The sequence below is a fragment of the Atractosteus spatula genome, chromosome 24, assembly GCF_055471065.1.
Source record: "Atractosteus spatula isolate fAtrSpa1 chromosome 24, fAtrSpa1.hap1, whole genome shotgun sequence".
NCBI classification, from domain to species: domain Eukaryota; kingdom Metazoa; phylum Chordata; class Actinopteri; order Semionotiformes; family Lepisosteidae; genus Atractosteus; species Atractosteus spatula.
The window spans coordinates 12,921,056-12,933,595 of record NC_142729.1 but is presented as its reverse complement, the minus strand read 5'-3'; the positions used below and the strand labels follow the sequence as shown (position 1 = coordinate 12,933,595).

At 43.7% G+C, this 12,540-nt stretch overlaps 1 long non-coding RNA gene across 1 annotated transcript; it reads left to right on the top strand.

Moving 5' to 3' along the window:
- Positions 1 to 10,600: 10,600 nt before the first annotated feature.
- Positions 10,601 to 12,247, top strand: LOC148815929 (uncharacterized). The gene is made up of 3 exons (XR_016086042.1): positions 10,601 to 10,692; positions 10,775 to 10,879; positions 10,988 to 12,247. It is a non-coding gene; the product is annotated as an uncharacterized LOC148815929 (long non-coding RNA).
- The last annotated feature ends 293 nt before the right edge of the window (positions 12,248 to 12,540 follow it).

Here is a 12,540-nt window from a genome sequence, read left to right as displayed (position 1 = left end):
ACGTGCCGGTGAGCATCGACCATTTTAACAGCATCACTATTGAGATAAAGAAGGATCAAAACGAACACGTGTCATTTGCATTTGGAAAGGTCATCGTCAAGCTGCATTTCAGACCTGTGAAAGTGACAAACATCTAAAAGGATGACGGTCATCAAGAGCTACGGGGATCCTTCTTTGTATACGCACTATTACAAACAACAGGCTGGTTATGGATTACCAGGATTTTCAGGGCTACCGGTTTAGTACGGCGCTGGTATCGGGGGTATTTTCAGAGCGCTATTTAGAAAAGCCGTGCCTTTTCTGAAACGCGGGTTTGAAATAGCTAAGCCGCACATGGCATCGGCGACTAAAAACATCGCCAAAGACGTGGTCGGCAACGTTACAAGCGCGGTCATGTCTAAGGTGGCTGCACATCAGCAGGAAGGTTCGGGTCTAGCATACATCCGCAGGGGTGTCAAGAGAAAAAGACAGACGTCATCATCTCACCGTCGGGGGCCGCCGAAACCTGATAAAAGAACGGCTAAGCGCAGACAGTCAACTCATAAAAGCTTCAGGTCGACCAAGAAGGGCGTGACACACTGCAATCAACAAGACACGAAACGAGACATATTTTAAACATGGCTTTTGTTCACGGCGGGTCTGCAGAATGCGCCAAGTCGGAGCTGGACATATTTCAATTAGCGCCTACCCAAACAAGTGTCGAGAAAAGCTTTTACATAGAAGTTCCACCCCTCACGGCCCTAACGGAATACGCACCTCTGGAGTTCTACATCGCAGGCAACGGAGAAGATTATTTAGATTTAAACAACATCCTGCTCTATTTGACCTGTAAAATAACGGAAGCATTATGTCCCGCATCGGGACACTGATGCGGCAGCCCGTGTGAGTCTGGTGAATTACCCCATCGTTGCCATCTTCAGCCAGGTTGACATCACCGTGGGAGACCGGTTGATCAGCCAGAGCAACAACTGCTATCCTTACAGAGCCTTTATAGAGTCTGTCCTGAACTACAGTGAAGAGACGCTAAAGACGCAGTATTCAACAGGGCTCTTTTACAAAGACACAGCTGGGGAACACGAGTCCACAATTTTGGATGGTCCCAATCAGGGGTTCCGAAAAAGAGCATCATACACAACGCAAAGCCGAAAACTGGAGCTCCTGGGTCACATTCACGCAGACCTGTTTTTTCAGGACAAACTACTACTGAATGGCGTAGACCTGAAAATAAAACTCACGCGCAACAGAGATGCTTTCTGCTTAATGAACAACGCCAGAGAACACAAACTGAGCGTACTCTCTGCATCTTTGTTTGTGAAAAGAGTCAGAGTGTCACCCGGGGTCAGACTGGGACACGCCGAAGCACTCCTGACGGCCAACGCTAAATACCCCGTAGACCGCGTACAGATGAAAGTCTTCAGCCTGCCTGCAGGGAGCCGTGTGTGTAACCAAGAAAACCTCTTTCTCGGACAGTTACCCAAAGTGGTCATTTTGGGGTTTGTGGACAACGCGGCATTCAGCGGCAGTTTTACCCAAAACCCCTTCAATTTTAAACACTACAACGTTAACTTTCTGGCTCTCTACGCGGACGGTGAACAAATCCCCACTAAACCGCTTCAACCAGACTTCCAGAATGGACATTGCGTCCATGAATATTTTAATCTGGTGGAAACAGCTGGGAAGCGTCTGAAAGACAAACCACTTTTGGTGGACCTCGAGGAGTATGCGCGCGGTTACACATTGTTCGCTTTCAACCTCAGCCCCGACGACGAGTGCACAGGACATTATTCACTTATCAAAACGGGTAATCTGAGAGCTGAAATACGCTTCGCGCTACCGCTACCCACTACAGTTAACATGGTTATGTACGCGCTGTTCGACAACGTGATAGAGCTGGATATGAGACGTCAAGTCATTTACGACTTCAGCTAAAAAGCACGGGAGGCCACACAACCTGCACATAAAGATGAACACCATACAGCTGGAAGACATTCTAACCCGAGACCGCTACACCTGAGACAGTTTTCTAGGCGTGTTCCCTAGTGATGCCCTACCACGCGAGAGACTGGCACGGCGCCCGTTGTGTTTAATAGTTAATACTCACCCAAACGACCGCCCCGGTGAACACTGGCTTGCTATTTACTTACCCGACGATGAGGGAGCAGAATTTTTCAACTCCTACAGATTTTCACCCGAAGCCTTTTTCTTTCCCAAGAACATTATTGATTTCTTAAACAGAAATGCTAATTCCATATTTTACAACAACAGACAATTGCAAGATTATTTTGCAGTGACCTTTTATTATACATTCGCTGTTATAGCGCTCAAGCTTTTTTTAATACATGTTACAACAAAGCCATTTTTTTTTATAGTTAAACATTTTTAACTATATTGCACACGCTTTTTAATATACATTTCAAGTCATTTATCACAAACACACATACCCAGAGAAAAAATGTTACAAGGACAACCATGTGGGTCTAGGTATTAATGATCGTCTCCTTTCAGCGGTTATCTTAGAGACCGGGTCGACTGTTGACAACTCTACCAGTTGTTTTAAAGTTTTGACCGACACTGCACACCCCAGCGGGGCAGCCTTGAGTTTTTCAAGTAGCTCTCGGTTACCAGCGTTGGTTAGCAAGGTGCCCGGCACGTTGATTTCTGCCATAGCCTCCATGAACACATCCCAACCTTTTGGCTTCTTACTCGACCGCAACTGCTTGCTGCTGCGTGAGAGCCCTGACAAGATCAATCATGTGAGAGCCCTCAACGGGTGCCCCCTTGTACACAAATTCCCCTTTTTCATTTCAGGCTATTAATGGTTTATTGCGGGCCATGGTCTTTAACAATATCTCGGCATTTCTCCGGAATTTGTTGAGACACGCTGTCCAAAATATACCCAAAGTCAGCGTCGCTCGATGACGGCGGTTGTGCTAACGTGCGTGATAGTTCGGTGGGTGCATTTTCCGGTAGTACAACAGTTAAAGTCCCCTTTTCGGAAGTCTCCTGGCATACTAATGTCAAATACCGTTGTAACACCTGGCTGTACAATTTCACTTTATCATATTTGGCCAGATGCGAGTTCTGAAGAATGTCACGCATTTCATCATCAAATCGACGGGCTGTTATTTTTCTTACATCGCTTTCGAACCCAGACCGCTCTCGGAGTCGATCGAGCTGTTTCTGAGGTACCAGGTACATTTTTTCAGCGTGCTCCATTATTGATGTTGTAGAAGCCCTGTAATCAGTGGTACTGCAATACTCAACAGGGTCCCGATAATACCACCGGACTGGTTCACCAAGAGTCTCTTTCTTTTAAGAGAAAGACTCTTTCGACTCAAAGTCTTTATAAGCTTACGCTTTCTCTTCAGGGTCCCAAACTGCTTAGCAGATAACGGTATGTTCCCTTTCAAGGTATTCAAGGCGATTTCAGCTATGGCCTGTACAAGATCATTTGTAGCACCGCAGAGAATAGCTTTCCGCTGCTTGGGGGCGGCTTTTACCAGAAAATGTAAGAGAGTCAGGTTTCTCCGAACGCGTGAAGACATGACGACGCCCCGAACATGTTTTTTCGACTGAGTCTGTGGTTGCGAGATCACCGACTTTTAGATTTTTTAAATACATAAACAGCGGGTACATCTGGGGGGAAAAGACTCGGCGGCAGTAGCTGGTCGTCGGAAAACGACGTCGGTAGTCCTTCTATAAACTGAATGTATGGAAATTTCACAAGCAACTCAGCGTATAGAGGTTGCCAGCAGCTGTAACACCAGACTATGTTTTCGGGTTTACGAGTCATAACGGTATCACCGCTCTCCAAGAGCTGTTTTATAAAATAACTTTTACCGCAATTCGAGGGTCTGGACAAAATGCATGAAAAAGGGTGTTTTAACCTGACATCCATCGTGTTAATATCCGTAGGGCAACGATGTCAAATTTTCTTGCAGCACCCATTTGTCGTACACCACCTTCTGGGTTTTCTTTAAGGTCCGGGTCTCAATGCGCCAATCCTTTTTAACACGCACGATCATCGGCTGTTGAATAGAAATGTGTTTAAATTCCCGGCACTCTGCATAAGGATTAACGCCATAGTCAAAAACCAAGTCCAGCAGACTCTCAAAGTTAACTTTTTCACAATTGTTCACATTGAGCGTAATGCCTTTTACCTTTAAACAGGCTTTCCCTCCAGACTGTACCCATACGACTTGGGTCCTGTTGATACAAACTTGGTGATGTGTCCAGCAGCGATTTCGCTGGTCAGCTCACCCAAGTAGTCACCCAGTTCCGGATTCCACTCACCCTCCCGGCTCACAAAGATAACGGAATCTGTGTCGTGGTACAGACAGCGGCCTTGCAAAGCATTTAGCAGATTGTATAACTCCAAGCGGGCATAGGCGGTTGTAAAGCTAGTGATGAAAATGTTAGTGTTTGAATGGCCTGTATAGTGGTGTTTAGTGTGTTTCCACGTAACACAGGCTGTGTTTTCATCGATAAACTCGCAGGCTGACACCTCATGATATGGTGTAAATAAGTACCTGAACAATTCATCGGGGTTTCTCACAATGGTGGTCTGTGGTAAATTGCCTCTTTGTCCATACTTCCCCCACAAACTGTTCAAGGCAATTTTTGAAAGCTGTCTTTTGGCCGGATTGTTTTTAATGTTGCCGGGATCCAGCCGGACACCCTCTTTTTCATAATATTCGCTGATATATCTTTGTTGTTTCGCAACATCTGTACATCACTCTGGAAACCCCGAAGCTTCCTGTTTCCCTTTCAGATGCAGTTTGATGTAGTTGGTAAAAAGATTGTGTGAGGCCTTTTCAAAATGTCAAATTTCGTAACTTTTACACACTCTATACCCCAGATCTAAGGCCATCTGTAATTCAGGGGTGCACCAGACACCAGTCAAGGCGTGATCTTCATCACTGTGCTCACAGGGGGTGGTCTGTTTTGTTTCAGCACACGTACAACACAGTGTGAAAAACAGTTTTTTGTCAATTTTGGCTGGAAGAACTGGAAAGTACAAACGTCTGGGTGGGTAAACTTTCACCTTCGCTAAACCGAAATACCGTTTTAAATCTCCAAAGTTGTTATATATTATTCAGGGGTGCCCCAGTGGGTATTTTTTAGTTTTGTTCACAAACGGATACAGACTGGTGAAATCATAGTAATGATTTTTTTCACCAGGCTGTGCTGTGTAATGCAAACAAATCACATTTGTTCTCCCCCCAAAAAGCGACTCGCGCGGTTGCAGAGGCTCTGGTAACTGCGCAGCTGTTAGAAATTTACCCAAACCCCCATTTTTAACAAGCGTGTCTCTGAACTCATGCTCCCACAAAACACGCACGTTAAAACCTCTCATTTTGAGAAAATTAATTTTAACCATCGTCCTTCTGTACAACCAGCCAAAAGTAGTGTTTGTCAGCGGATTAAAATCGTTTTCACAATAACAAATGCTACAACCGTGAAAAAAGCAACCGTTGAACTCAAAGGCTGTCGGCACTCTGTCAATTACAGCATAACCATCCAGAAAATATGGGCCAACCTTGAACTCACCGGCCGTGGTTAACGCGTGTTGGATTTTAACGGGCTCTGTGTGTTCGATGTACATAAGCCATTGAATGCTGGGTGTAGAAAATCGTTTTTGCTGGCGGTGGTAATTGTCATGGGGTAGCAACGCAATCGTCTCTTCCTGTAAAAACATAAGTCTGAACATGGCCATGCAGACACTAGCGATGGTCACAAACTGAAAGGGGTCGATGCAGACAACGCAGGCGGCCCCTGACTCAGTCACGCGTGTCTGTCTGGTCATATTCATGATCTCGTCCCGAAACCTGATACAGCCTTCTCTTAGAATTGCTGCATCCAACTGGCAGTAACGTTTCAACTCTCTCTGTAAGTTAAACACACTTCCCCTGCATTCTTCATACCAAACCAAAAACTCGGCTTTCTCGCTCGGCAGCATGTAGTTAATGCCGTTAAGTTCTGGCGGCGGCATCGGTCCGACATAATTTTGGTTTTCTGAAGTGTTCATCAAGTGTGGAAAATGACCCTTACACCCGGGGAACCCCATGGCGGCTGGTAGTTTGCTTAATTTCATAGGCAGAAAGTTTAAAGAATCGATAAATCTGATGTTCAGAGCTTTTACGGTCATACACATTATCTTGCCACCCTGATTAATTAGTTCAACGTCCATCTTTTCAGCTAACAACTGTCTGATCACTAGGTAATTGTCATATCCCTTGCCATTGTGCGATATGAACGAATGGTTTTTGAAACGTCTATCGATAAATTTACACACAGAATCTTTTAGACAAGTTTCACCATAAAATTCCCAGCTTCGTTTATTGTCAATATGAAGGGCGTGGACGTAATTTGGTATGTGTGTCCCCGTTTCTTGCATGCATTCAAAGTCGAAAAAAATGAACTTGTTTGAAATTTTGGGGTTGTCCAAAGGCGGTATGTAGCACAAATGTGTGTCGGGTGTCGATCACGTTGTTACAACGCGAGCACAGTTTCTCTTTACATTTGTGACTTGCGAGGTTATAAACCCCACATTTCTCACAAAAGACCCTGCACTCACACTTACTAACACCCGTCGCCGCATTCCGAAAGTGTCTCGCCAAACACTGAGAGCTACGACAAAAGACCTTACAGGCCGGGCAATTCTGAATTTCTGCATCAATTTCGCAACACTGGGGATCTAAACAGGTTTTACAAGCTTTAACACAGGCGTGTGCGTTCTTGTGGCTATACGCCGCATGGCAGTTAGTGCAAAAATAAGCCGTCCCGCAAAAGCATTAATATTTAAAACCCCATAAAAATGCTCTTCATGCAGTAGAACAAAAAGTATTTTAGAATTTGGTGGTGTGGGCCCCGTTGTAAAATATTTCCAATCACCCTGGTTGTGGTACAAAATTTTAATGACCACCTTTAAATGTTTTTCAAAAGCGGTAATGTCTGACAAACTAATTTTCCGATTCTCTCGAAAACCCAACTCTTTGTGCATTCGTTTAGCGCCCTGTAACATTTCCCCATCGGTACAACCTTCATTCAACAAACCGTACACACTCCCGGCAAAACACAGATTACCGCCCGTGTAATGTAAGTCGATAAGGTGCGCTTTTTTCTGAGCAATTACCCAGCTATACAGAATGGATTTAAATCTTCGGCGGGCACCCCCCTGCATATTCCTAACTATCGTCACCACTAATCGGAGGCTGTCATCGGTGAGAACCTCTGTGTGGCTCTGTAAGAGGTCTGAGATGTGGCTTAAAAAATCGGCAGCATTTAATTCTCCGGGGTGTCTCCTGCGTGAGAACAAGGGTTTGTTAAAACCACCCGCAGTCAAACACAGCTGTACAGAATCATTCGCCCTGATGTTTGGAGAAAGTTCATCCAATATTCTCTGGACTGCACCATGCACAGCATCTATAGCCTGTACATACGAGGCTATTCTGTCGAGATTAACAAAACAAAAGACCTGTTATAACTACGTATACGCTCCAGGAAAACTAAGGGGTCTCTATTCGCCCCTGCACCGCCACCAACCTGATTCAGATCGTTCAGTACAACCGGTTCTCAGTTACCGCCATCCTGTTCTGTTACAGCACCCTCGGGCATTAAGTTATTTTCTACCACTGCATTTTCATTACGTGGTTCGGGCGGCCCTTGGGAAATCTGATGCCGCTCTCTGAATCTTTTACGACGCAACAAACATGCTTTTGCCAGTTTAATTCCTTTATTTATTTACAAACGCTTGATGTTGGCAAGCGGTTGGTCTTTTTAGACCGCATGTTTAGTCATTTATCCCGGTGGGTCTTCACCAATGCTCCATGAAATAGCATTATGAGGTAACGAAATCCAGAGGTTAGATCGACATCCTCTTTAGAAAAAATGTCTAAGAGGCTAGCGGCGTAAACCTGGATCGTTTTTGGAAACACTGAATGTACACTTGCTAAAGCGGCTCTTAGATTCTCTAAATCCCTCTTTTTATCCACCTCATTAGTGCCCACCTTTGATACTAACTGTGCAATATACCGCACTGAGTCTCCCACATCACCAAGCACCAAGTCTTTAGGCGCGTTATTATTTCGCTCCGCAGGCTTGACACGTTTGGTTTTGGTCAGCGTCTTAACAGCCATCTCCGATGCAGTCACCACCTTAGGGTCCGACATTTCCGCCACATTTGTTTCGCCGCTCGTCTATACAGCTGCTGTGTGAAAAAATAAAAGACTTTTTAATACCACACCAATGCTCCATATCTCAAAATCAGAAAACTACACTGTGATAAAAATAAAAGACTTTTCAACACAACAATCAATGAAATCTAAACGGTCAAAATCAGAAAACTATGATAACTAGGATAAAAACGCCACACATGTGGCGCATCCTTACACAAAGGGCTGCGGGTGAATAGAACAAGTTACCCGGACATGTTGTTACACCGGTTTCCTTTAAGACTGTGGTGGCGCTACTGGGTCAAGTGGCATGGTTAACGGCATATAGACCCCTGGCACAGACCAGTCGCTTTTAACTTTAAAAACTAAGCAGTTTTAAAATAAGTTTTTTTAACACTCCCGAACAGAAAACTACGCGAACTAGGATCTTTCAGCGAATTAACATCCTAACAAAAGAAGTAACGTTTGCCGTAAGTGGATCATAACACATCTTGACCACGCTTAAATTATATTAACCTTTGATTGTTGATTTCAGATGTTTTGAGCTCATTGACCCCTTTAACATGTTGGCTCGGCATTGCAGTTTACTTTTTGAAGGTTTGGGGTCTGCACGGAGAGGGAAAATACCATTGGTGAAAGAATTCAACACCGCAAATTACCAAAAAATAGAAAAACTGTGGGGATTTGTATTATAGACACGTTTAAATGGACATGCTAAAAGAATGTTTTATATAATACCGACCTCTTCTCTCAGGCGATTTGATAATATGCTCTGCACCCCCTGGTATGATGTGAACATCTGCCTGTGTCTCCACAAGGTTTTGCGGTGGTATTGTAAACCCCAAACGATGTTTTTTAAACGTGTAGCGACATGTCCCTTCACCCGTGTCTGCGGAATAGACACATGCGTGTATTGGTTTGGAGAAAGTACCCCTGTGTCTTTAAGACTCACATGGTCATAAAGCGTTATTCAAAACATTGTCGTAATTACTCAACAGGGTTGGGTTGCGCGGTAACTGGTCTTTTTACAGCTGTGGTTTTCGGGGCTAATGGAAATGAATGGATACACACAGTCACAACCACATCACGGAACAACTCCCTGGTAATTCCATTATAATAATTCAATATTGCCTAGTATACAAATATTATACAACATTTTGCAACTATAGCTAACATGAGACATGCACCATGACGTTGTAATTTTCTAACAATAAGCCAGATATACATACCGCTGAAATGCGTGGAGTCCTCGTCTTCGTCTATCAAGTCGAACAGTGTTAAGTCTGTAAAAAGACTATCTTCAGACTGTAATTGATCAGTGTGATCCATTCTGACAAGTTAGGCGATAACGTGAGACTGTAAGAATTGGAATCCAGCCAAAACTTCGCCTGTTACACCGCTGGTACTTATACCCTAACCGATAAACATTCTCTTCTAAGAAACACACTTGGCCCCCCATAAAACCATTAATCTTAGGTATCATTGGGTGTGCACGTACTGATCTGTAGAAATTATTTTAAGAAACATTTTAGAAAACGTTTTAGACCGTTATAATGTTAAAATCTATATTATTTTAAGACATACAACGGTGTCTAAATTTCATAGCGGTTAAAACGTGGTGAAAATGTGCCTCGGTGTCTGTGTTTGATTCACCAACAGACCTCTAAGAATATTATCAAGCAAAATGTTTTTTTATTAACGGTATAAGAAAATGTATCTATTCTTTATAGCGACGTGTTCACAAACCAAGCTTGACGTTTTGAGGTTTTATTTTTTCGCGATGTGATGTTAAGAACATTTTTGCCCGAAATACATGTGGTGCTTATAAATTAGAAAACTTTACATGAATATAAAATGTTTATAAACTTTCCCTGTACTCAATTTTAGCCCCCCCCCCCCCCCCCACTCTGCATTCCAGAGCCTTTAACTAACCCCCACACACCGCACGTCTCCAAAACATTTCAAATTATCTCTAATACGTGATTTTAAAACTTTAAGACCAATCCGTTAAAGTATAAAGAACAACACCCCATCATTTGTTGCCTTAATACCTTAAAGACTTTTACGCTTACGATGTATGGAAATTTATCTCAAACTTTCTAAAAAGCTGTCACGAATGTGTTATTAAAAATAAACTGTGTCTTATTACATTATTTTAAAAACTTTAAGACCAAAATTTAAGTTTAAAATTTATTTTCTGGGCAAACACATCATTTGTGTTTGCGTTGTGTGTTAATACTTTTAAAGTTTAAAACTTATAAACTGATATGAGAATACTTTTCGCTCTCGATAAAACAATGGGGGGGGGGGGGTCGTTTTAAAGCATCACAACCAATTGAAAAATGTCTTGTGTTATGTAGGCGTGGTTACACCATTGGCGCATATTCTTAAACGCTCCGGCCTGACAGGGTCGCAGCGCGTCCTTGGAGCTGTCAGACACCGCCCCTTGTTGGGAGCTGCGAAGATGGCTTCTTTGTGTGGAGAAACATCGGGGTCCGCTACTCTACAAAGTGAAGAGGTAGGCGGCTAAAATATTTTTTCTGATCGTGGAATTGTTGTATCGGCGCTTAGCGTATGTCATTTTAATACTTCTTCTTTAGCAAAACCCGACCCCGCCCTCTGCACCCTGTGAGTGTGTGAGTTCAGCTGGGGTACCAGATGTTGAAAAACTGCCGGGTGCTAGCGATGATACCACGCTACAAATGGTAAATATTAACGAAAAACCTTAGCTAAAAAATGCGTTAAATGCTCGATATTTTAGGTACAAAGCATGTCTATTTTGTTAAGCCTTCCTTTTCTTTTTCCTTTAATAGAATAAAGAGGATGTGGACGGGTCAATCTTCAGCCTACCGGCACAACTGAATGTTTCTTGTTTGAATGTCTATGTTTGTGTGTTCGGCCAAATGTTAATAAAGCTGATGCCCAACCAGGTTTAGCTAACAATGTCCCTAATGAGCCCGATGTTATGGCCCAGATTGTGAAAGCAGTAGTTTATTGCATCTTCAAACACTGTTTAAAGGGGGTCCTGGTTGATGACTGCCCGGCCTGTTTGATTGACCATCCCAGGCAGCGGGGTCACACATGCCTGTCTGTCGGCTACACAGATGGGTTTGAAGACGTGACGTTTGCCGCTTTAGAAATTTATAAGTCTCTCAGTTTAGCCCGAATTTTATCAGCTGTTCTGTACGCCACCAGGTGTCTGGATTCGTACACCATTACAAATGACACTGAGCGGGGCATAAAACAGTTTCTGAAAAACATAATTGAGGACCGCTCCCCATACGAGCATGTACACACCATACTTGAACAGCTGGATGAAAAATTAGTAGACGTGACTTTTGATGCGTTGCAAAAGAAACACTATTCTTTTTTTACAGACAAAAAAAAGATCTATGTAAAATGTGAATACAGATTTCACTCTGTTTTACAGACCCGGGTGTGCCATTGTCCGAAAAATGAAGAATTTCGAATGTATACGTCTGAATTCTTACTAAGAGTGCTTTACACACTTCTCTCTACAAAGCTTGATATGCAAAACAAAGAGTCGAATGGTAATGTCCTTAAATTTGTTAAAGAGATAGATGTGTATGTCAAGAACTTGAGTGAAATTATTGGAGATCTGATGTTTTCAGATCAGAAACGGAAGCCTGGGGGGTTCTACAGTGTGTATTCCAAAATACAGCGTGTTTTGCACAGAACCTGTGGTAACACCATCCCGCTGATTACGCAGGCAAATTTTTTTGCCCTGCTAGATCGGATCGCCTAGTGTAGTTCGCATGGCTTTAGACATGGGGAGCGGAAGGGGGTTATGAATGCTTTTTCAGATGCCTCAGAGTTTCTCAGCAATGTTGGGGTGGTGGTTACGCGTACCGAACTAATTTTCCGCACCAACATTTAATTGTTGAATGCAAACAGGAGCCGGTAACGCGTGTGTACTGCGATGTTTCTGTGTTTGAAACCCTCGCTGTTGAAATAAAGCGGTTCACATTTCACATACTTGCAAACTGGAGTCTGTAACTTGTGTAAAAAGTGTGCTGCGCTGTTTCTGTGTTTGAAAACCCCACTGTTGAAATAAAGCGGTTCACATTTCACATGGTGTTTGTCCTGCGAATTCTTTCCGCGAGACTTTACGCAGTCAGTGTGTGTGTGTATGCTTACACCCCTGCTGCTTTTGAGACACGGCTTGTGCAGCGTATAAGCAGCCTGGCCGGACAACCACTCAACCACCCGGCCGTGGCTGGGCCGCTCACACCCCGGGATCTTGCGGCCCTCACCAGACTCCCCGCGCTGCCGTAACTACCCGATTCCCTAGGTTTATAATAGAGCGCACTCAACCGCTGCAGACATGGTCCCCTTCCAAACCAAT